This window comes from Myxine glutinosa, chromosome 13 (genome assembly GCF_964187855.1).
Source record: "Myxine glutinosa chromosome 13, kmMyxGlut1.1, whole genome shotgun sequence".
NCBI classification, from domain to species: Eukaryota; Metazoa; Chordata; class Myxini; order Myxiniformes; family Myxinidae; genus Myxine; species Myxine glutinosa.
This window is the reverse complement of record NC_136273.1, coordinates 81,409,530-81,435,533: the sequence shown is the minus strand read 5'-3', so window position 1 is coordinate 81,435,533 and position 26,004 is coordinate 81,409,530. Positions and strand designations below refer to the sequence as shown.

At 44.8% G+C, this 26,004-nt stretch overlaps 1 protein-coding gene across 12 annotated transcripts in view; it reads right to left on the bottom strand.

Moving 5' to 3' along the window:
- LOC137439047 (protein phosphatase EYA1) overlaps window positions 1-26,004 on the bottom strand; it is a 267,871-nt gene that overhangs the window by 113,504 nt on the left and 128,363 nt on the right. Inside the window, exon 1 of one of the 12 annotated variants that reach the window (XM_068134680.2) lies at window positions 5,218-5,364. The exons of 8 other annotated variants lie outside the window; for them this stretch is intronic. The gene's annotated coding sequence lies outside the window, so the exon portion shown is untranslated. Of the gene's footprint in view, window positions 1-2,572; window positions 2,592-4,026; window positions 4,046-5,217; window positions 5,365-26,004 lie in introns of those variants that run through there. 3 more of the 12 variants (XM_068134683.2, XM_068134682.2, XM_068134681.2) reach the window with 3 other exon arrangements.

The window sequence follows — 26,004 nt, the reverse complement described above, 5'->3', positions numbered from 1 at the left end:
CAAAACCACCAACATTTCATGGACCACCCTACCAAAGGCAAGCAATCAAAAGACTAAAACAATAACTAGAGCAAATTTGATGGCACGCCATTGCAAATCCGCACGCTTCCCACCTAAAGCAAAGTTGAAAATGGCAAAACGTTCCACTAGGATTGGAATATCAAATTCGGAGTTTAAAGAATGTTTTCCGTTATGACCCCTGTGAGCCTACGTCTCTACCTCCTGGGGCATGAAACGTGCGTCAAATCCAAAAATTCGTCAGATATTTCATGCGTCCCCCAATGTCGATTGCACATATACAAAGTTTCATTAAAACATGTGCCTCTAATTGCATTTTTTGGCATTTGACCTTTTGACCCTGCCCCAGGGGGAAGGGCCAAAATTATACTACTCTCGCACCTTCTTGCCATGTGGTGATCAAAACAATCAAGTTCAGTGAATTTTAAGAGGATCGATAGTGTGATGGACGAACATACAGATAGATACAGACAGTCATTCAGATGGAGCCGATTACAATATCCCCATGTTTTTTTTTTTTTCAAAAACTGTGGGGATAACAAGAAAGCATTGCAAATGCAAAGTCCGTCCACTTCCGCTTTGTACTCAAACTACAATTGACAAAAACAACAGCTAAAAAAATATATTTAATTAACGAATCCATTTTCTCCATATTATCATAATTGGGTCGATCGCTGAATTAACGCCAGGGGGGTTGACTCAGTCTGTCATCCTTCCGAGGTCGGCTAATTGAGTACCAGTTCACTGGTAATTCCCTGTTTGTCGTTAAAGGCGGCAAAAAGGGTTGGCGTCAGGAAGGGCATCCGGCCGTAAAACATTGCTTCAAAAAAGGGGACCAAAAAACAACAACAACCATGGTTCCCGAAAAAGGCCAACCCCCGCTTTGTGGGGAAAAATGGCCTCTAAAGGTGGTTTTTTTTTTGTTTTTTTTAATCATAATTGGGGTTTGTTGAAAATTTGATGACAAAAGCTCAAATGGTAAAAAGTTACGGCCCAGACAGACACACTGGAGTTCAAATGGTAAATAAATAAAGAAACACGGAAGGGATTACACAATCTGGCCATCTTGCGCTGTGCGGTGGAGGACAAGTTAATAAGGTCTTTTTCCATACTCATTGTCATGTTGAACTTTGACCCAATTATTATTTAGTCTTCTTCCAGATTCTCCTAAGGGTTTGTTGAAAATTTAATGACAAAACCTCAAATGGTAAAAAAAATGTTACGAGGGAGTGTGGGGGGACAGGCTAATAAACAAGAAAAAATGTTGACAAACACATTATATAGCACCTGATGAAAAACTTTCACTGTTGTACATTAAAAACAAATTGAGTTTACAATTGCCAATTAAATGAGAGAAGGTATTAAACCTAAATATATTTTATAAATAAAATGAAAACATCTACATATGGTGAGTTCATCATTTCATTTTTACTTTACTTATTCACAGAAGGAAGAAATAAAACACAACAAAAGCAGCAAAGTTAACTTTGATGAATTTCTCATTCTCATGGAGGAAGCTATATCTTCCTTTTATGGGTTCAAGATCAGATGTCAAAGGTCACGTGATTTTTCACAGCCAATCAAGGGCCCATCAAGGCAAGACACTGTTGCCTACACAGAAATCACTGGGAAATCCAGTGCTGGATCTGCTGCATAATAGAATAAAGAAAATTCAAACAACAATGTTAACCGAAGAATCTGATAATTATTGGACTTGGTAAAAAAAGTTTAAAATTCAAATACAACTTAAATTCCCTTTTAACCAAACGGACACTGTTCCCAAACTTTACCTTATACAATTGGAACATGTGTTTGTAATCTGTCAAAGCAATATAAAAGTGAACAGCTCTCCCAAAGGAAGGAGTACTCAAACGTTGGCAGTGAAGAGATTTGAGTCACTGTGCAGAACTCATCTCCCATCGCCACTCACCATGTGATAATGACACGGACTGAGACTAGAAGAGTAATGCTGCAGACCATGAGGTAAGAATTTGGACTCTTCGCCATACTCTTGAATAATATATCATCCACATGTGCAGACAAGAAGGTGAGACAGCAGGCTTAATGAAAAGACTATCTTCCCTCCCTCTTTCCTGCCCCCCACTCTCCCCATCTCCATCTCCCTCCCTCACTTCCACATGAAAAATGTACTTTCAGGCCAACTGTTAAATTTTCTGAAATAAATAAGAGCCGAAAAGTCACTGGGATTTAAAAGAGCAAATCAAATATCGCAACCGATGCATTTCTTAAACGAGTACATGTCTGACCGAAGGAGGTTCAACGACACAATAATGACATCAATTTAAGTACAATAAGGGCTTTGTTACAAAGATTATATTATGAAATAGTAAAAGCCTGCACTTCCTGTAACTTAAAAAATGCAGCTTTTTCGCCATTTCATTATATCTTTGTAGGAAAAAATATCAAAAATAAAAACCCTAAAATTTTTATTTTATTTTAATCAAAAACCTTATTTGGAGTTGGTGCAAGGAAACAACGCTGATGAAGGTTTCAAACAAGTGCACATTGAGTGGCAGAGCCAAACATGAATTACCAGCGAAGTTCTATACCAGCCGCTCAGCACACCGATCTCCAGCTTACATCCAGCGAGTTACATGGAAAGGTTTCTGTATGGACCTATATAGAACTGAAAAAATCAAAGATTAGTTTGGGTTTTTCAACAGTGAGACTTCAACCAATGATGATAAAAATAAAATGATATATTTTATTATTTCTATTCAAAAATCAATGGCCCTATGATCGGAGTTTTTCTCCAAAATATCAGTCGCAGCTCAATGAAAGACCTCATTTGAAGCCCGAGAGGATTAGCTTCAAGACCAATACTCTTCCTGTGTGTAAACTGTCCCCGGGCAACAGTGGCTCGCTGAGCCTTCGGAGTGGCTTGTCAAGACTTACAGTGCCCGGAGGCTCAGAGGGAAACAAAGGCAGGAAATGAATAGGCTACGGATTGCGAGCAAAGGAGTGAATGGCGAAAAGAACTGACAAAAACAGTTCGGCACATTTACTGCACACGCGCGACGCACTCACAAACGAGATCCACTGAGCGTAAATTAAAGATCATTTTCAATAACGTCAAAACCGATCCCTGCAAATATTGCTGAAAATGGAAAAAAGTAATTGGTGATACATCAAATAAAATCTATCAATGCCTATGCGGTGCCAAAAAATCAAGCTTTTGACCTCCGATCATGCAAGATTATTTATTATATAAATGTTCCATACAACTAATAATCACAGGCTGCAAGACGGGAAGATCCACACTGGAATCCACAAGATATATCCTGGTTCTTCAAACGGAGCATCAAACATGCATAAAATAAATATAAAAACAAAAACCTAGAATATCCTCTTTGATGCAGAATGCACAAGCACAATGCCACTTTCACATTTCGGTAAATGCAACAAGTCATTCTTTTTAGGGTTGTGGAATGAGCAATCTTGAAACACCTCGAAAGGGGCACAAAAACAAACAAATAAATAAATAAATAAGTAAATAAATGCAAAGTAATCTGTTGATACAAGTCAATGAATCAGGAACGTATTTCAGCATTAAACTTCTTCATCTATCCTTCGACAAAATGGCGAAAGAGGCAAAGCAAGCTCGTGTGTGTACACAACAAAATCGCTCCGCGAGTTAATGCTGGTTGCTGATCGTCGTGCGCACTCTTGCAACATCACATTAACGGGAATAGTATGATGCGAGTGCAAACTTGAACCAAAACTACGGTGAACAAAATTGTCTGGAACGTACCATGGAATAACCGAAATGTGTGCAACTGTATTTTACAGCAAAAACAAATTTGCAAATAAATAATGCAATTTGAATAGAAATATCTACTCATCTCAAAAAGCATTAATATTATACTATTATTATTATTAATATTATTAATATTATTATTAGTGTGTGGCTGCTTTAAACCATGTACAGGGCAAAGTGTACGCAAAGTTCAAAAAGTATCACAGTATAAATAGCAAAGCGGTTACCACCTTAATACAACCACCAGCCTTTCAATTCCACGATTGATGACAATATGTGACAATCAGAAAAAAATTAATCGGAGACAATTATAATGAGTGGGAAAGTAAAGGGAATGGGGAAGAGGTTGGCACCAAGACGAGCGTATGGCACAAGTGTGTGGCTCTAAGCAACGGGGCAGTCCTCAGAAAACTCGCTGCGGAGTCTCAAGGAGAAATAGCTTGCAGTTCTCGTAAAGTCGCACAGCAGACATCCTTGTTTGTCGGCCCAGGAATCGCAAGTGAACTTTACTCCGGCAATTGTTGCTCAAAAAGAGGACAGGTGGTCCGTCAGGGTTTACCCCACGACTGGACACCCTGCCCGTTGTCCACATCTCCCAAATCAAATTTGTTGTGGGCAAGCATGATAATCCCAGCCATGTGCGTGCTTGCTGCAACCGCAGAGCTTGCTAAATAAATACATGTTGTCAGCAAATAAAGCGCTCTTTATTAACGCGGTAACGCGTCCTGACCGAATCGCATCAGCTCGGGCCCGTGCCCTGTTGGACAAATTGAAAGCATGTGCAGCCCAAAGAGTTACACAAACGCCCTGAGGACGAGATGCTGAATGCCATTTCCAAACGTTATCAAAAATAGTACAACGTAAAGCAACTGTGACAGTCATTCGTATATACAAGTATTATGTATTTAAAATATATATATCCCAAAAACTCATTCAGCAGAAAAAATATTTAAATCCCCAACCCCTCACCCCACCTGCCCCTAGCCCCTAACCCACCCCACCCAGTATTTTCTGATAATAATGTTTACAGTGAAAACGTTTTGTGAGACTTCAAATAACCTCCATTACAAGCAAGCATCATTCCAGCTGATGTGAAGAATATCTGGGAGCAAAAGCCTGATGAATTAGTAAACAAAGATGATGAGTAGCAAAAGGAAAGGAAAGGGAGAGGCGACAAAGAATGTAACAACCGCAGCTTGCATAACGACTCACAATTTGAGAGAAATATCGAACTGCACACAACGTGACGCAATAACATAAGATGTTGAAAGCAGGAGGTATGAGAAAGAAGTTTCAATGACCCTGAACAAAGTTTGGTTTGAAGAGGCACAGATATAGAGATCATACATGTGCTCACATTGAATGCAGTAATGATGAGGATGACAACACCGCTGTACAATACTCCCCAAGGGTATGCTTACCTGCCTACTGCGGGGTCCTCAACCTCTGGGCCGGTCAGACGAGCGATGTGGTTTCTCCTCACGGGTCGCAACAACCGCCCGCGCTAATGCCGTGTGTGGAAACCAGAGCTTGCACAGCCGCAGCTAAAGGCTGCAGCCTCAGCCACCCCTTGGCCCCCTCCTAGCCCTACCCACACACTCTACCACGAGATGCACAACCCGCCCTCTCGTGTCACGACAGGCGGGCAGCTCGACTGCATGGCGAATAGGACCTCAAGACGGAAAGAACATCCCCAGAGACAAACCATAACCAGCATTTCTTTCAGCAAAGATTGCCCTGCATTTCCTAGAGGTAAGCGAATGCAAATCTGTTTTCGATGTAATAGTCCATCGTCAAAAAACCTTCACGCTTCATTAAGCTACAAGTGACACAAACTTGTGCTCGGATCCATTCGGCAGGAGTACAGAATTTGTTTTGAATGGATTTGTCAAAAAGGGATGACTTGTTCCACATCAAGTATAAAAATAGAGCACGTGCACGTTTTTATTGGAAAATGTTAATATTTAAATTTGATTTTCTATGTCGTGGTGCACAGGTTCTTCTCTCTTTTTAAAACAGAACATTTCCAATTTATATTTCAAGTGATTACGGGGAATGGAGGAGGTCGTCGACAAATCAGACTCAGGCCAAGGACATAACATTAGGGACGTCATGGATTACATATACAGGCAGTCCCCAGGTTAGGAACGAGTTCCGTTTTTAAGTCTGTCTGTAAGTCGAATTTGTATGTAAGTTGGAACAGTTATGTATGGTTCACATCTAGTGTCAATTTTTTTTTTTTTTTTTTTTTGTATACAAGATCGAGGCTCGTGAAAGAGCGAACATTAATCACACAAAAAGTCAAATCGACACACAAAACACAAAATAAGGGGAGCGGTAGACAAGATGGGGATAGAGGGGGAAGGACGGACACAAACACAACATTTGAGCACAGGACATCGAGAGAACTGTGAGAGGGAGAGGGCTTGGGGGGAGGTGGGAGAGATATAAAACATATAGACACAGCAAGGATTTCCAGGAAAGAAGTTGGAATTTTTAAAAAGTGTATCTGGTGTGAAAATTAGCGGGGGAAGAAAGGATCAAGGTTTTCGATCAAGGATCAAGGGGAAGATAAGAGATGGTGGTGAACAGCTGTCTTAAAGACCTGGAGGGAGGAGTGGGATTGAAGGGAGTGGGGGAGTTTGTTCCAAAGGTGGGAGAAAAGGGGAATGAAAAAGTGAAGGTGAGCAGAGAGCTTTGATTTTGGCAGTATAACCAGAAGAGGGTTGCTGGCAGATCTTGTGTGACCTGTAGGAATATTTGGGGGACAGAGCACAGAGAGAGCTGGGGCAGCAAGGCCGGAGAGGAGTCGGTAGAAGACAGAACGACCACCAACCTGCCTGCGGTGAGTGAGTGAAAGGCCCTCGGAGTTAGCTTCATCGCAGGAGATTCCAATGATTCTGAAAGCTTTGGATTCAACAGCGTGAAGCCGGGCTAGGTGTGAGGCAGGAGCACCGGCCCAGAGGGGGGGGGGACAAGTATTCCATTGAGCTGTGGATGAAAGCCTTGTATGTGGTGAGGAGCTCAGGTGTGCCAAGGAAGGACTTCGCACGACGGAGGATGCCCAGACCACTGGCTTTGGAAGCCAGCTTGGAAATGTAGTTTTTCCAAGAAAGATCATGGCAGATAGTGAGACCCAAAAGCTTGAGTGACAGAACTTCTTGGAGAGGATTGTTGAGAAAGTGGATGGGAGGGTTTTCCAGACAGTCTTTTAAGAGAGACATAGTAAGAGTGTGAGATTTGTCAGGATTGAAAGACATGTTCCACTTGTTTGACCAGTCTGTGATTTTGTCCAGGTCTGCAGAGAGTGAGGTGGCTGCAGACTGCCGATCTGAGGGATGAGGATTGGAGCGGCAGAGAGTGGAGTCATCAGCAAAGAGATGGAGAGGATTTTCCAGAGTCGAAGAGATCATTGATGAAGACCAGAGAAAGCACAGGGCCCAGAATACTACCTTGGGGAACTCCAGCCAGAACAAGAAGGGGAGATGAGAGAAATCCATTCAGGGCCACACGTTGACAACGACCAGAGAGGAAGTCCGCAAGCCATGAGTGGAGATTTCCATGGATACCATAGGAGGAGAGTTTGGAGAGCAGAGCTGGGTGCCAGACCGTATCGAAGGCATGTGATATGTCAAGGGAGACAGCTCTGATTTCCTGTTTGGCATTGAGGACCTCCATCCATTGTTGAGACAGCAGAAGCAACATGTCCAGAGTAGAATGACCTGTTCTGAATCCAAATTGATGATCGGAGATCAAGCCATTGGAGAAGAGGAACGATTTGATATCTGAAGCAATGATGGATTCCATGACTTTGCTGATAATTGGGAGCAGGCTGATTGGTCTGTAGTTGCAAGGATGTGTTTTTGCACCTTTTTTGTGGAAAGCGGTAATGTTTGCTGATTTCCAAGATGCTGGCAGATGACCTTGAGCAAAAGAGAGGGTGAAAAGAACAGAGAGAGGGTGAGATAGAGCGGCAGAGCAGGATTTTAGGACCTGTGGGCTGATGCCGTCTGGTCCAGTTGCAGAATCGGAGTCGAGGTTTGACAAAAACTTCTCCACCTTGTCAGGAGAGGACACAGAGTCCAAGAGCCGTTTGGTTCGACTGGGTAAGGTGGGAACAGAGAGAGATGGGTTTGGGACACAAGATTTTGAGGAAAACACAGAGTTGAGGCATTCTGCTTTGTCACGTGTGGTGTCAACTGTGTAGCCATTTGAGGTAACGGAGGGGATGGAAGCGGCACAATCACCAGAAACGGATTTGACCAGACGCCACCAGGAATTGGAGGAAGGAGACAGGTTTGAGAGTTCTTTCTTGAGTGTGGAGAGATAGTGCTTCCTGGCACTCCTGAGGGAAGACACACACTTGATCCGAGCTTGGTGGAAGGAACTGAGATTGCCTTCAGTTGGATTTTCCTTCCAAGAGGCAAAGGCAAGTTGTTTCAGGGCATCTGCCTCACCACAAGAATCAGTGTACCATGGATGGGAGGAAGGGTAAGACAACTGAAGACGAGATGGGATAAATCTGTGCATGAGAGAGAGCAGTTTGCTTTGGAAGAATTCCCAGGAAGAATTGATGTCAGAGGCAGTCGAGATGGGAGACCAGACCAGTAGAGATGGAATTGGTCAAATGTTGTCTGAGTATATAGTATATATTTTACCTAAAACATCTATAGCTATAAAAAACATGAAAAACATTTCTTAAACTGTTTAGATAGAAAAGAAAAGATAATGATTAAAGATTAACACTTACTCTCGTTCCAATTGATGTCTTGCAAACCTTGAAACAATCATACCTTCATATATCTCTCCGAGATGATGGGCCTGGTGTTGGAGAGGATGGACCTGGTGCGAGAGAGGATGGATCTGGTGCTGGTCAATTTTCTTAAAGTAAACATCAAGGGTGGCTTGAACAGAGCTTTTCTCATATTTCTCTTGTCTACCGCTCCCCTTATTATATACTTTGTGTGTCTGTTTGATTTTTTTTCTGTGTGATAAATGTTATCTCTTTCACGAGCCTCGATTCTGTATACTGTACAACAAAAAAAAAAAAAAAAAAAAAAAAAAACTTTTTTAAATAATAGGCTTTACGGAGGTCGGTACGTAAGTATGGGCGTTCGTTCGTAAGTCGGACGTTCGTAACCCGGGGACTGCCTGTATATATATCTATATATATCTATATATCTATATTGTTACCTTCGCAAAAGCGGAAGGTTATGTTTTGATCGCTGTGTATTTATTTGTATGTCTGTGTGTGTGTGTGTGTGTATGTTATTCGCATAACTCAAAAAGTATTCAACCGAATTGCATGAAATTTGGTGGGATGATTGGTTATTATACGGGACACATTTGATTAGATTTTGGGAGCAATCGGGTCAAAGGTCAAGGTCAAGGTCACGAAAAGGTCAAAATCGTATTTTTACCATAGCGCGGTCAATTTTTATCCAATTGGCATGCAACTAATGCCAAAATGTTCAGAATTCAATGCCCGATCTTGTGATATACGACATGACCCAGTGAAGACATTACCCTTGTTAGCGGTTGGGGGTCAAAGGTCAGGGGGGTCACGACCTTGCAAAATGTGCGTTTTTTGTCATAACTCGGTCAATTCTTATCCGATTTGCATGAAATCAGCACCAAACTGTTCACTGTTCTGTTCCCTACACTCCCATGCCAAGTACAGAACAGTAGCTGCGGCGAAGGTATGCGCTCTACCGAGTGCCCGTTCTAGTTGTTGTTTGTTGTTGTTTTCACAATTGGTTGCTTTCATGTTTTGTTATGCATTATGTTTTGCACTCTGTCAAAGCGCCTTTGGGCTTCATGAAAAGCGCTATACAAAATAAATGAATTATTATATATATATATATATATATATATATATATATATATATATATATATATATATATATATATATATATATATATATATATATATATATATATATATATATATATATACAGACTTGGCATTTAATATGGAATATTTTTTTTGTGGGGGTGAACTTACTTTTCAAGATGACTTCGAACCAAAAGTTCATTGGAATTATGTTGAAATTATTCTAGATTTTGTTAATGTGACCTTCAAAAGAAACAAGAACCACATTTGACATTTCGAAGCAAATAAATTGATCCTTGAAAGTGATGTAAACTGATATCTAACTCAATTCATGGACAGTACTGTATTAAGCTTCTGTACGTTTTCCAGAAGTATCTCTTTATTTTGCACATTAGCCAAAAAAAATTTCAACAAAAACAAAAGCTATATTATGACTGGGATTACGGACAGTAAAATTACAGTTCAGTACTTCGTGTAACCCCCACGAGCATTCAGGAGAGCACGTACACGTCGAGGCATGCTGTTCACAAGATTTGCCAAGGTTTGGACAGGAATCGCTTGCCATGCAGTGACAATAGCCTGCTGCAATTCACGCACAGAGGTCGGCTGCTGGTCCAAGTGGTCGATTTGACACGTTAATTATGCCCACAAGTTCTCTATCGGATTCATATCCGGGGACATGGCAGGCCACTCCATATGCTCTACACCACGGTCAGCAAGAAAGGGTTGGACCATGCGAGCACGGTGAGGCCGTGCATTGTCATCTTGGAAGACAAAGTTTCCTCGAAAGGCTGCACTAGCAAATGGAAGCAATGTTTCTTCCAGAATGACCCTGTACTTGAACTGGTTCAGGTTTCCATTCAGAGCAACCATGTCAGTTTTGCCCCCTGCATGAAAAGCAGCCCCAAGTCACCCCACCACCTCCAGCTTGGTCTCTTGGCACTGTACAATCTTCGTTGTGGGCTTCATGCACTTGTCTGCGCACTCGGCCACGGCCATCTTGACGATAGACCAGAAATCTAGACTCGTCACTGAAGGTTACGTGATTCCAGTGTCCTGGCTGCCATTGACGGTGCTCTCTGGCCCACTGCAATCAGCGCTGGCGGTGTTGTCTGGTCAGGCGTGGCTTTCTCAGGGGACACCTGGCACGATAGCCTGCTTGAACCAGTCATTGGTTGACTAGCCTTCTGGATACAGGCACATTTGTCAGTTGCTGCCACTCAGCCTTAAGCCGATTAGCTGACTTGGTACGGCCATTGCGGACTAACCGGTGCAGCTGGCGATCATCCCTCCTTGTGGTTCTGCAGGGACGTCCTGGCCTCGGTATTGGAGTAGGGACACCCCTCTGAGCATTTCGTTTCAGGATCTTTGACACCTGACCTTGAGTGATGCCATACTGCCGAGCATTAGCACGCTGTTTCATGCCGTAATTTCGTAAAGCCACCACTCCATGACAAACAGCATTGTCGAGTTGACGGACCATCTCCAGAGGAAGCGGCAATAACTTTTGGAGACGTGCAGCAGTTGTTTTCCACTGATGCAGAACGCAACAACCCTTGTATACCCGACTGTGAAGCCAATCATCAAATGCACCTGTCCGTACATTTTGCCACGCCACCTGTGATATAATCCTGTTGTTGACTTCTTGCTGCGACAGACAATCAGTGACATGGTTCTTTTAACAAATAAATCACCAAAGTGTAAAAGAAACTCACCAGATTGATATACTGAGTTAAGAAAGTAAACCCAAGTCAAGAAAAAATATATATTCCATATTAAATGCCAAGTCTGCATATAATATGTATATATATATATATATATATATATATATATATATATATATATATATATATATATATATATATATATATATATATATATACATACATACATATACATATATATACATGTACATATATATACATATACATATACATATATATACATGTACATATATATACATATACATATATATACATATACATATATATATATATATATATATATATATATATATATATATATATATATATATATATATATATTCTGTATATATATATATATATATATATATATATATATATATATATATATATATATATATATATATATATATATATATATATATATATATATATATATATATATACATATATACATATATATATATATATATATATATATACATATATATATATATATATATATATATACATATATACATATATATATATATATATACATATATACATATATATATATATATATATATATATATATATATATATATATATATATATATATATATATATATATATATTGTTGCGAATATGGAATTTGGCCTCCATATCCGCTTGTAAATATTCCCCTATTTCTCCAATACTCCCCAACTTTCCCCAATCCCCCATTCCCTAGTCCCATTGCATGTAAATAACACTCAGTAGAGCCGACCTTCCCCTTATTCCCCCATTAAATGTCGTGCCCAGGTCCACCGCACCACACGTAGACAACTTTCGGACATCTTGCTAGTTATTCTTAATCTATGTCAGTTAAGGCCTCGTTTCCATTAATTATGACTCTTCGTTGCACCAGAATGTGATTATATGGCACCAGTAGTGAGTTTAGGACCTTTCCCATACCTCCTTCCATCTTCTTCCCCAACAATTACAACAACAACAGAGGAGATGGCGGCGGCGCGGGGGAGGATGCGTCCTCACACCGGCTCGATTAGCGCCATTGACCACGCGCTCCACGGGGTTACCACGGAGGGGCTGGCTGTCAGCTCCTCCTCAAGGGCGGAGCCTGGTAACCCCCCGCACCCAATCAGAAGGGCGGACCGATTCCATCTGGGGCGGCGCTAACGAGCCGAGGGCGTGTCACTCCCCGCCGGATAGACGCGGCCCCGCGCCGGATGTGACGTCAGATGCGCCGCGCCCCCAGCTGGAGAAAGAACGTTGCCTGCGATCGCTGAGAGGAAGAGAACCCGCCTGAGAAAGAACGTCCCCTCCGAGCGCTGTGACCTCCCCGCATCTTTGGACCGGACTGTTCCCTGCTTTGAGCCAAGAGTGCACCTTGAGCCATCGCTATCTGCCTTTCCTTGCCGTGTGAGTCAGCCGTTGTCCCGTTTACCTGTCGTCTGTCCGGGGTTAATATAAGAGTGTGTCTAAGTGCCCGTCTTCCTGTGATATACCTCTAGCCCCTGTAATCTAACCTTTTCCGTACGAATATAATTGAGAATCGAAACATTGGTGTCTGTCATTATAATTCAGCCGTGTGTCTTCTTTTTCCTTATTGAGCCAGCGTGGCGCGGCTTCGTCAACGTTCGAGTACAATCGGGTAATTTGTGCGGACACGACGGCCATTCCGCTCGGCCCACCTTAACATCAAAGTCGTGTCTGTAACAATTGGTGTCGAGGAGTGAGATTCGGACCCGGGACTAAATTAGTTAGGCCCAAATTTTGGGAGGGAAAATCGATTCGGAGCGCGTACTGCGCTCGACAAAATCGATCCGGAGCGCGGTCCCGCGGTTACTGCGCTCGACGAAATTATAACAGCAAAATTTGGATTTGTGTTACGAAACTCGAATTTTGAAAGTCGCGCTATGGCGGATCAAGACGGCTGGGGTCCGGTAGGGGAGAGTGAAGCAGGGTCGGTCCAGGACCAAATTGAGGGACATGAGGGACAGGAGGAGAGCGAAGCAGTGAGGGCGGCAGGGTCGCAAAATAGCGTTGTCACGCACGAGGTGGCCACGGCGTCCACGCCCGCGGCAGCGCCCCTGGTGGATTCGAACCTTTTCCTCCTGCAAATGAGGGCCCTTATGGAACAAATGGTGGGAATGAGGGCTGATAGTGAGCGGTTGGGAAACCAAATGGGGGTAATGGGGAACCGGATGGAGGCTCAGAATGAGCAATTGGGGGTAATGGGGAACCGGATGGAGGCTCAGAATGAGCAATTGGGGGTAATGGGGAACCGGATGGAGGCTCAGAATGAGCAATTGGGGGTAATGGGAAACGAAATGGGGGTAATGAGGGACGAAGCGAGGGGTACCGGTGAGGGGTTAGACAACGGGATAAAAGAGGTGAGAAATGGGTTAATGGGGGTAGAAAACAGAATGGCCGCTCAGGAGAATCAGATAGAGGGAGTGAAAAATGGGTTAGAGGGGTTAGAAAACACCATGGAAGGCAAATTGAGGGACATGAGGGACCAAGCGGAAAGGGAAGTTAACCAAATGGGGCAGCAGATAGAGGGGGTCAGAATGGGGGTAGAAACCAAACTGGATGCTCACAGGGAGGAAATGGAGCAGATGAGGGTGGCATCTGGGCAGGAGATGCAAGTGATGGAGAAGAGATCAGAGGAGGAGTGAGTGAGGAGGTCGGAGGAGTGCGCGAGGAGGTGAGGCACTGTAAGGAGCACATGGAGAAGGAGGTGAGAAGGGGGACTGTAAAGTTACAAGGGGGCATAGAGGACCTGACGCAGGAGGTGGAGCAGCTGACGGTGGGACAAACGGAGTTAGTGGAGCAGGTTCAAAGGAACACTGCGGTATTAGGAGGTTTAAAAGCGACACAAAATGACCTAAAAAATGACTTGGTAGCGACGAAGAGGGAATGTCAGATGGTACGTGAGGGACTGACAACGAGGTTGGACGAGGTGATAGAGGTAATGGAGACGAAGGACCGGCAGGTGAGGACGCACATGGAAACGGTCAAGGTAGCCTTGGAGGACGAGCTTGAGGAGACGTACCGGGGAATAAAAGAGGTGAGGCACAAATTAGAAGAAGTGGAAGAAGGGGTGAGCGAAATTAAGAAGCGACGGAGAGGGGATAACAAAGAGATAAAAGAGGAGATAAAAGAATTGGTCCAAAGTCTGTGTTTGGATCGTGATGTGCTCGTTAACCGGATGAGGGATTCGCAGGTGATGGAGGAGAAGCGAAGAGGAAGAGGACCCGGTGGAAGTGGTGACCAATATGGTCGTGCGGAAGATGCGCCAGGTGATTTAAGAGGCTTGGGGGTCGAGATAGACCCGGGTGTTCGTGAGAGGCCGTTGGTGAAGTGTGCGACAGGTCTGGTGTGCGAAAATGGAGGTGTGCAAGAAAGTCCGACTCTGGGGTGTGTGAGGAAAAAGTGCGTGCCAAGGAGTGAGTGTGCTGGCGAGAGTGAGTCGGTCGTAGCGCGTGTGCGAGGGAGCACATGGAAGCGTGGTGTGGTGAGTGTTACAGAGGGTGTGACGGGAGAGTGTGCGCAAGAGTATGCGCGAGAAAGGTGTGTAACGGACAGGTGCATGAGGAAAGAGTGCGCTGTCAAAGGCAAGGAAGAATGCACACCTGTGGTGAGTGTTACAGAGGAAGTAACGAAAAAGTGTGCGCAAGAGTATGCGCGAGAAAGGTGTGTAACGGACAGGTGCATGAGGAAAGAGTGCGCTGTCAAAGGCAAGGAAGAATGCACACCTGTGGTGAGTGTTACAGAGGAAGTAACGAAAAAGTGTGCGCGAGAGGATGCGCGAGAAAGGTGTGTAACGGACAGGTGCCTGAGGAAAGAGTGCGCTGTCAAGAGTAAGGGTGAGTGCGCTGTCAAGAATGGAGGTGAGAGTAGTGAGAGTGACATGGAGCGTGAGTTAGTTGTGACAGGTGAGAGAGGATGTACACCTGGGATGGAAGGATGCACACCTGGAATGGTAGAGCGTGAGTGGGAATGCACGCTAGAGTTGGTGGTGAGGCACGTGGCTGGGTGTGTGAATGAGGGCACACCTGTGATTGTCACAGAGGAGGTGACCGAGGAGGGGGCGCGAAGAGGTGTTTTGGTGAGGTGTGCTACGAACGAATGTGTGCCAAAATGTTCGGTGGTCAGGTGTGTGACCAAGGCTGTGAGTGGAATGAGTGTACCTGGGTGTGTAAGGAAAGGTACGAGGAGCATGGGCACGGCTGGATGTGTGAGCAAGGAACGGGCTGCGGGGTGTAAGCGTCCAGGTGAAGCATCGACGTTAGACGGGGTAGAGTTTAGAACGACTTATAGCCGAATCGGGCCCTCGGTGCGTGCTGGGCCTCGCTTTGAACGGCCGCGTCCGTGCTCCACTAGGCGGAGCGGGCAGCTGGATAGGAAGGGTCGTCATGGCGACCACTTTTTGGTGAGACGTGCCGGCAGGTCGAGATCGGGCAATTGGATGGCTCCACGCCGAGGTGGTGTGTGGGATCTCGGCACGGGTAAGCCCCCGTCCCTGCACCGAGTGTCGGACGCATCCAGCCGCTGGCACAAAACAACCAGCATCCATTGCTTGGCTTTACGAAGCCGGGCTTTGGACAGGGATTGGCGCACCGAGAGGTATTAGTGAGTCGACTGGGTGATGAGGTTAGTGTTTTGGCCCCGAAATTAGAAAAAGGCGAAATTTGATGATTGGCAAAGGATTGGCAGAGTGATGATTGGTAATGGTACAGTGATTGGCAGTCGTGATTGGCAGATGATGGGTAGTGATTGGCAAATTTTTAATTTGTTGAAATTTGATGTGCAAAATTGGTAGTGAGAGACCCCCGATGTGGTGGGATGGCATCCCTGCCACCCTTCCCATGGGTGGGGCAAAGGAGCAATAGCTTATGGGGTGTATGGCAGTGAAAACTAGCCCGGGTGGGTTAGGATATTGTGTGTAGGGATCTAGAGAAGATGACCTTAGGTAACGTTAAGGTTAGTTAGTGACTGATACCTGTAGTGGGGACGCAGGTAGATTAGTGTGGATGATAATGACGTGGGAGCGCAATAGTTTAAAGGGACGACTGGGAAGCGCAAGTTTCAGAAGGGAGTAGTTAGCTGAGATGATGCCGTGTGTGTGAGGATGGAACAGGTGTGATTGCACAGGTGTGCAATTGGACAGGTGTGTGGAGCAGTGTATGAGTAATGAGTGTTGTGGATCAGCGCGAATGCGCTTGGGGAGAGAAGGGTGCAGGCGGCACCAAGAGTGAGAGCACAGGTGTGCAAGTACAGGTGTGTGAAGAGAGTTGGAGTGAGTGGTACGGAGTGGTGTGCATGGTGCGAAGGTGTGGATGGGGGAAGAGTGGACCCCTTTCACGAGTGCCCGGGGCGGGTAGTGTAAGTGTTAGGTAGAGGGTACAGGTAAATTGTGGTTGGATATTGGCATTTGTGGTGCGGTTGCAGAATGGTGTTGTGGATGGGTGCATTAGTGTTGTGGAAATGGCTGGGCGTGTAGCCTGTTAGTGTGTGTAGTTGGTTGGGCACTCCACCACTGTGAGGATGTCGGCCAGGTGAGGCCGCAGGTGGGCTCTGGGAGCCGGTAGAGTTGTGGATGGGTGCCTGAGGATCCCGGGTGTGGATCGGGTAGCCCAGTGCCAGAGAGGGCACCGAGTGGGGAGAGCGCCAGAGGGCCTGCCCCAGTTAGTTAGGTTAGGGTGAGGAGCTAGGTAAGCTCGGGTGGCAACTGCAGTGGTGGAGGTGTGCAGGTGGGTAGACCCACTGGGAGAGGTACACGCCACAGCCCAGAAATTGTGCGAGGGCACCGGGAGATGAATCGGGGGAGTGAGACCCCAAATTGAAGCGCACCACAGTTTGGCCAATGGGAATTGGTTTTTAGAACCCATAGTGTAAGAGGGCCAATGGTTTGGCCGGAGAAAGACCCCGGGTAGTGTAAAGTTGTTAAAGTCATTTAGGAAATAGTTAGGATTGATGAACCTGTCGCACCATACGCAGCCACTTACCTGTGGTGATGATGATGACTCCACACCTGTGTTTTCTTTGTTTTGTTGCAGGAAATGAGATTGCTGTGGATTTGTGAGACGCATCACGATGTGGATGAGACATTGGGGTGATTCCATCTCTCCCTCCCTAGGAGGGACTGATGATGAATTGGTAATGGCAAATTTTGATGTGCAGTTGGAGATGGCAAATTTTGATGAGAGTTGAAAATGGCAAATTTGATTGGTTAGGAGGGAGAGAAGACGAATTTGGTTTATGGGAGGAACGGGGAAGACAGTAGGGATGTTTGTTGATTTGTAAAGTAGATGTTTATGGGTAGTGTTGTGTTTTGTGGATACAGTAAGGGGTAAGGGAGGGGCCATGTAGGTTACCTGGTGGGGGGGGGGGGGGCATACGATAGGAACGTACCTGTCTCACCTGGTTCCCATGTGCCCCCAATGTGCATCACCTTACATTGCGTGCACTTTTGCGCCCTTACCACCTTACTCACTTGTCTGCTTCTTTTGTCTCCCACCTCCGAGGATCTGGCTTTGGGGTAGAGAGAGAGGAGAGAGAGGTGCTGGCTGCGCAGTTGTGGGCCTGCACTTTCGCTGTTTGCTGCCGGGATCGATACACCATATGGACCGCAATGTTTGTGGCCACCCACAATGGACCGCAGTTCGTTTGCGGCCAAGCACCACCCGGGGATGGACCTATGGGTCAACGTGGCACCTATGCCATACAGGTGAACCACTTTTAGTTAACACCAAGTGCACCACAAGAAGAGCAAGAGACACCTGCAGGGTTAGGGGTTGTCGAATTTATTTTTATTCCAATGAACAATAGTGACTGCACCGATTGGTGGTGGGGTGGTGCTTTTGATGCTCGGGAAGGGTGCTCTGCACGTTATTAAAGGCCGTCGGCCACAGAGCACTCGTGGGTTGGTGTATCGATGCTGGCAAGCGCGCTCTCTCTATGCATAACATCTGCATGTGTTCCTCCAAAAACAGGTCCTGGATCGTAGTGTAAATAGCAGCGTAGTCGTGTAAATAATGCTCCCTACCGCTGTATGTGTAGTTTGAGAATTCTTTCCGGATTCGGTTATCCTGTGGGTGTGTTTCTGTGAGGAGAAGGGTGCAACGTCGCAGGGGGACATATTTACTCATTTGTGAACATCTGTAAAACTGTCGCACTCAGGGTAGCGTTAATAGTAGAGGGACTACATCTGAGTGCCACACTAAACTAGGTAAAAATTTATCGGGTCGGGACGCCCCGAGGGTAGAGAAGGGTGCAATGTTGCGAATATGGAATTTGGCTCCATATCCGCTTGTAAATATTCCCCTATTTCTCCAATACTCCCCAACTTTCCCCAATCCCCCATTCCCTAGTCCCATTGCATGTAAATAACACTCAGTAGAGCCGACCTTCCCCTTATTCCCCCATTAAATGTCGTGCCCAGGTCCCACCCACCGCACCACACGTAGACAACTTTCGGACATCTTGCTAGTTATTCTTAATCTATGTCAGTTAAGGCCTCGTTTCCATTAATTATGACTCTTCGTTGCACCAGAATGTGATTATATGGCACCAGTAAGTGAGTTTAGGACCTTTCCCATACCTCCTTCCATCTTCTTCCCCAACAATTACAACAACAACAGAGGAGATGGCGGCGGCGCGGGGAGGATGCGTCCTCACACCGGCTCGATTAGCGCCATTGACCACGGCGCTCCACGGGGTTACCACGGAGGGGCTGGCTGTCAGCTCCTCCTCAAGGGCGGAGCCTGGTAACCCCCCGCACCCAATCAGAAGGGCGGACCGATTCCATCTGGGGCGGCGCTAACGAGCCGAGGGCGTGTCACTCCCCGCCGGATATACGCGGCCCCGCGCCGGGATGTGACGTCAGATGCGCCCCCAGCTGGAGAAAGAACGTTGCCTGCGATCGCTGAGAGGAAGAGAACCCGCCTGAGAAAGAACGTCCCCTCCGAGCGCTGTGACCTCCCCGCATCTTTGGACCGGACTGTACCCTGCTTTGAGCAAGAGTGCACCTTGAGCCATCGCTATCTGCCTTTCCTTGCCGTGTGAGTCAGCCGTTGTCCCGTTTACCTGTCGTCTGTCCGGGGTTAATATAAGAGTGTGTCTAAGTGCCCGTCTTCCTGTGATATACCTCTAGCCCCTGTATTCTAACCTTTTCCGTACGAATATAATTGAGAATCGAAACATTGGTGTCTGTCATTATAATTCAGCCGTGTGTCTTCTTTTTCCTTATTGAGCCAGCGTGGCGCGGCTTCGTCAACGTTCGAGTACAATCGGGTAATTTGTGCGGACACGACGGCCATTCCGCTCGGCCCACCTTAACATCAAAGTCGTGTCTGTAACAATATATATATATATATATATATATATATATGGCTAACCCCTGCTCTCGCAGGGAAAATTGCCTTAAAATGCATGTCGTTGTTTTGCTGTATATATATATATATATATATATATATATATATATATATATATATATATATATATATATATATATATATATATATATATATATATATATATATATATATATATATATATATAACTGTAAGAAATAGTAGAAACTCCAAAGTACGAGCAGGGCGTCTCATTTGTATTGAATAAATAATCGTTAGATTAAATAAGACGCGGACGTAGCTTCAGGACGTCGATCTTTAATTGTCGACAAGCTTTCGACCAACAAAGGTCTTCTTCTGAGTCTACAAAAACAGCAGGCATGTATATCAGTCAAGTATGTATGGTGATATGTGTGTGAGATGTGTGATGTGTGTAGAAAATGCATACAGAAGGAAGAGCCACGCCAAAGTTCACTCACCAGCCCCAAGTTCAACGGAAGTGACCGTTTGCGTTACAGTTAGGGTGCACGTGCATATACAAATATAGAGATATACATACATAAACACACAAGCATATATTCATATCCCATTTATATTCATATAATATATTTATATATTTATATAAATGACATATAAAGGTAGAATGAATGAATGAATGAATGATGAATGAATGAATGAATGAATGGGTTACGGTTAACAATTTGATTGGGTTAATGTGGGAACATGCTTTAGTCATCAAAATTTATGCCATGAGGGACTTTTGTCCGAACTTTGTGTATCCAAAAGGACTCACGTTTCAGAATCGTGGTGTGTGATCGATTTGTGATTGATTCAATGGCAGAGATCTGAATGTCATTTATAGAGTGATCCGGTTGATTAAAGTGTATCGTGTAAGGTAGAGATTTGCCCTGACTGGTGTGGAAGTTATTGATTTCTGACCGGGTGTTATTAAATCGTGTGTAGAGTGTATTTTCAGTTTTTCCAACATATTGTTTGGTGCACTTTTGGCAAGTGATTAGGTATATGACCCATGTAGATTTGCAGTTCATATAGGAGGTGATGGGGAATTTTTGTCCAGTGCTAGAACTACAGAATTTGTTTCCTTCTAGTAAATGCTTGTGAATAATGCATTTGTTTGCTGTGCATTTATAGAAGCCAGGGATCCTAGTTTCTTTGTTGTGGGGCTGTGGGTGCTTTGCTTTTACCAAGAGGTCCCTGAGTGTCCGACCACGTCGAAATGATGTTAGTGGAGGTTGAGGAAATGTGGTGCCGAGTGTTTCTGATTGATGGAGGAGAGGAAGGGCCTTATTCAGAATACTTGGCAATTGGGATGAGGTAGCAGAGTAGGTGGTTACCAGTGGGACACGGTTAGTTGCAGGTTTGGGTTTGTAAGTCAGAAGGTCTGCTCTCGGTATGTGTTTTGCTCGGGTTATTGCTTCTTGCACAGAGTGAGGGTCATAGTTTCTTGCAATGAAGTGTGTTTCTAATTGGCAGAGAGAAGTTTCTTCTGCCATTTTTGTTGAGAAAATGCGTCTTACTCTGAGTGCTTGACTGTATGGTATGCTTGCAATTGTATGTTTAGGATGAGATGAAGAAGGGAGAAGGTAAGAGTGAGTGTCTGTTGGTTTGGTGTATAGTTCTGTTTCGAGTCTGTTATTTTGAAGCGTGAGTGATGTGTCTAGAAAGTGAACTTCGGACTGTGAGCTGTCGAATGTGAACTTGATGGTCGGATGAATCAAATTTAATTCATTTTGGAATTGGGTGAGACTACGGGGGGATTTTGACCAGATGAACTGGATGTCATCAGTATAACATACCCAGGATTTTTCCAAGATTCCGTGATGAGGTTGTGCATTGATCTTGGCCTCTATCATTCCCATGAAGATGTTAGCGTACGATGGTGCAACAGGGGTACCCATAGCGGTACCTTGAGTTTGAATGTAATGTCGTCCGTTGAATTGGAAATTATTCAGTTTGAGTGTCAGTTCTAATAGGCGCATAAGGTCTTGAGTAGGTGGCATTGGGACTTGTCGTGTATCGAGGGCTTTGCGGCATGCAGACAGGCCTTCTGAATGTGGAATATTAGTGTAGAGGGATGTAACATCTGCTGTGACTAAAATGGTTTGGGAGTTGAAAGGTGAGTATATTCTGTTCAATCCTTGGATGTGGGTCAGAAAACTGGTTGTGTCCTTGAGGTATGAGGAGAGCTTCAACACGAGAGGACGTAAATTACAGTCAACAAATTTTGATATGAGAACAGTTGGACATGTGCAGCCAGATACGATTGGTCTACCTGGATTGTTTACCTTGTGTATTTTAGGAAGAAAATAAAGGTTAGGGCAATGAGGATCTTTCGGAACCAAGCGAGATTTGATGGTTTTATCCACCTGAATAGAATCTACTACCTTTTTAACCTCTTCAAGATGTAAAAGGGTAGGGTCGGATGGGAGCTCTTTGTAAGTATCACTATGTAGTTGACGATTACCTTCTGCAACGTAATCGGTAGTCGACATAATGACAATGCCAGTACCTTTATCTGCTGGCTTGATGACTATCTTTTCATTGTTTTGGAGATTGTGAAGTGCTCGTCGCTCTGCCTTTGTAAGATTGTCCTTATGTCTGGAAGAATTATATTTTTGTGCCACCTTTTCAATTTCATTGCTCACTTGTTCCATATAGACATGTAGATATGGAGTCAACACGTGGTGTCCAGGTGCTTTTTGGTTTATGTAAAGTGAGTTGTGGTGTATTAGTATCGGTGTATGTGATTGTATGCGTGGTTGTTGGTGTTGTTTGTTGTGGCGTTGATGGTGCTGGGTGTACTTTAGCAAAGTGTGCCTTTAATGTCATTCGCCTACAGAAATCTTTTAAATCTTCTTTCAATTGTAATTGGTCTATTTGTGGAGCGATTGGGCAAAATTTTAAACCCTTAGAGAGCAGGTTTATTTCCGCCTCACTGAAGGAATGATTGGAAAGATTGATGATCCCGAGTTTAGGTAGATCTACAAGTTTGGTTGCAGTAGAAGTTCTATTGTTGTTGGTTTGACTATTTTCAACCTCAGCTGTGTTCATTTCCATGGAGGAACGGTTCTGCATGTAATGATGTCTGCAGTTTGTGTATTGTTTTTTACGATAATGTCGATTTTTGTGTTTATGCTTAAGTTGGTCAGAAGTGGTTTGAGAAGTGGTTGGAAGTGGTTGGAAGTGGTTGGAGTGGTTGGGGTGGTTGAAGATGGAGTGGTTGAATTGGTGGAGAAGTGGTTGGAAGTGGTTGTAGTGGTTGGTCAGAAGTGGTTGGAGAAAAGTGGTTGGGAGTGGTGGTTGGAGTTACCTGGTTATTGTTTGCAATGGGTGTATTCTCTTGAGATGGTTTTATATGCTTGCATAACATTTCATCACGTTTAAGTTTCCTTTCCTTAACTTTAACAATGTCGTGTTTAGCAGCCATTAGCTTATCATTGAATGAGCACATTATGTGGTGGTATTGTCCAGGATTCACATTCTTCCACATCTTCTCCTTCTTTTGGCTGATGTTCTCATTCAATTTGATTAATTTTATTTTTACTTGTGTTATTACAATCTCCAGTAGTTGTTGAGCAGTGTTCCATAGCAGTAGATTCCAACGTGCAGTGATGACGTCATCATTGGTTTGCGTTGCGAAGCAAGATCGTTTTTTAATGAGGAGACCTTTAGGTACGATCCCTCGTTGTTTATATTCGTTTAGGTAAGTGAAGTGTAGTTCATGTCTTTGTCTTTTTTGCATCAATCGTTGAAGTTCATTGATCGTGGTGGTCAGGTATACATCGTTGTTGTTGTTGTTGTTGTTGTTGTTGTGAGCGCGATCGCCATTTCGTGACATGTCTGCTGTGATGGTAATGTAGAGATATATATATATATGAATGTAGAGATATATATATATGAATGTAGAGATATATATATATACATGTATATATATATATATATATATATATATATATATATATATATATATATATATATATATATATATATATATATATATATATATATATATATATATTGTTGCGGATATGGGATTTACATCCATCCATATCCGCTTGTAAATATTCCCCTATTTCCTCATCCTTCCCAACTATCCCCAATCCCCCATTCCCTAGTCCCATTTTCTGTAAACAACACTCTGTAGACCCGACCTCCCCCTATTTCCCCCATTAAATGTCGCATCCAGGTCCACCGCATCTCACGTAGACAACTATAGGACATCTTGCTAGTTATTCTGAGTCTATGTCAGTTAAGGACTCGTTTCCATTAATTCTGACTCTTCGTTGCACCAGAATGTGATTGTATGGCACGTAGGAAGTTTAGGACCTCCCAATACCTCCCCGCAGCTCTTCCTCATGGAACAACAACAACAACAACAACAACAACAACCACAACAGCGGCGGCGGCGCGGGGAGTGCGCGTCCTCACTCCGGCTTGGTTAGCCGCCATCGAACATGTGCTCGACGGGGTTACCATGTAGGGGCTCGCTGTCAGCTCCTCGTCAAGGGCGGAGCCCGGTAACCCCCCGCACCCAATAGAAGCGGCGGACCGATTCCGTCTGGGGCGGAGCCAACGAGCCGAGGGCGTGTCACTCCCCGCTGAGCATGCGCAGGAAGAGGGAGGTGACGTGAGATGCGCCCTGAGCTTGAAGAGAGAGACGCCACCTCCGAGCGCTGCAATACCTCCCTGCATCTACTGGACCGTGCTGTATCCTGTCCCTGAGCCAAGGTGCACCTTGTGCTATCAACCGACCTGTCCTTCCCTGCCATCATCCCTGTGTAAGTCAGTCTTGTTCCGTTTGTCTGTGGTCTGTCTGGGATAGATAAGATTGTGTCTAAGTGCCCATCTTTTCTGTGCTTTACCTCTTACCTTGTAATCTACCCCTTTTCTGCACCACCAATTATATCCTCCTCCGGAGGTCTTGAGAACTGTACCCCTTGTGTCGTTTCATTTATCCCAGCCGTTGTGTCCTTTCCTTCATTGATTTAGCATAGCGCGACTTGGTCAACGTTCGGGTGGAATCGGGTAAACTGTGCGAACACGGCGGCCATTCCGCTCCGCCCATCATAACATCTTAATCCGCGTGTCTGTAACAATTGGTGTCGAGGAGTGAGATCGGACCCGAAGCGCGCTTCACGCGCTCGAAATTATTAACGGCAAAATTTGATTTTGTTTTACAAAAATAAAAACCCGAATTTTGAAAGTCGCGCTATGGCAGATCAAGACGGCTGGGTTCCGGTAGAGGAGAGTGAGGCAGGGTCGATCCAGGACCAAATTGAGGGACATGAGGGGAGCGAAGCAGTGAGGGCGGCAGGTTCGCAAAATGGCGCCTCGCACATAGCTACGGCGGCCGCACCCGCTGCACAAGTGGGAGGGATGGCCCAAATGCAGGCCCTCATGGAGCAATTTATGGCGCAAATGCAGGCGTCCCTCAACCTGCAGAAGGACGATATGAGGGCTAATAGTGAGCAAATGAGGGCTGATAGTGAGCGATTGGGTGAGCGATTGGAGGGCCAAATGGGGGTAATGAGGGACGAAGCGAGGGGTACCGGTGAGGGGTTAGAACAAAGGATGGGGGCCCAGATCGGAGGGTTAGGGAGTAGAATAGAGGGATTAGACAATAGATTAGGGGAAATACAGGAGGGGTTAATGGGGGTAGAAAACAGAATGGCCGCTCAAGAGAATCAAATGGAAGGGATGCAAAAGGGGTTAGAGGGGTTAGAAAACAGTATGGAAGGCAAATTGAGGGACATGAGGGACCAAGCGGAAAGGGAAGTTTAAAAAATGGGGCAGCAGATAGAGGGGGTCAGAATGGGGGTAGAAACTAAATTGGATGCTCACAGGGAGGAAATGGAGCAGATGAGGGTGGCATCTGGGCAGGAGATGCAAGTGATGGGAGAAGAGATCAGAAGAGGTGTGAGTGAGGAGGTCGGAGGAGTGCGCGAGGAGGTGAGGCACTGTAAGGAGCGCATGGAGAAGGAGGTGAGAAAGGGGACTGTAAAATTGCAAGGTGGTATAGAGGAGTTGACGCTGGGAGTAGAACAACTGACAGTGGGACAAAAGGAGTTGGGGGACCAGGTAAAGAAGAACACAGCGGTAATAGTGGGTTTAAAATCGACACAGAAGGAGATGAAAAAGGACGTAGGGGTAATTAAAAAAGAGTGTCAGACGGTACATGAGGACCTGACGAGGAAAATGAACAAGGTGGTAGAGGTGATGGAGGTTAAAGAGTGGGAGGTGCGGGAGCACATAGAAAAAAATTAAGTGGAGTTAGAGGAAGAACTTAAAGGGGCGCACGAGGAGATGAAGGAG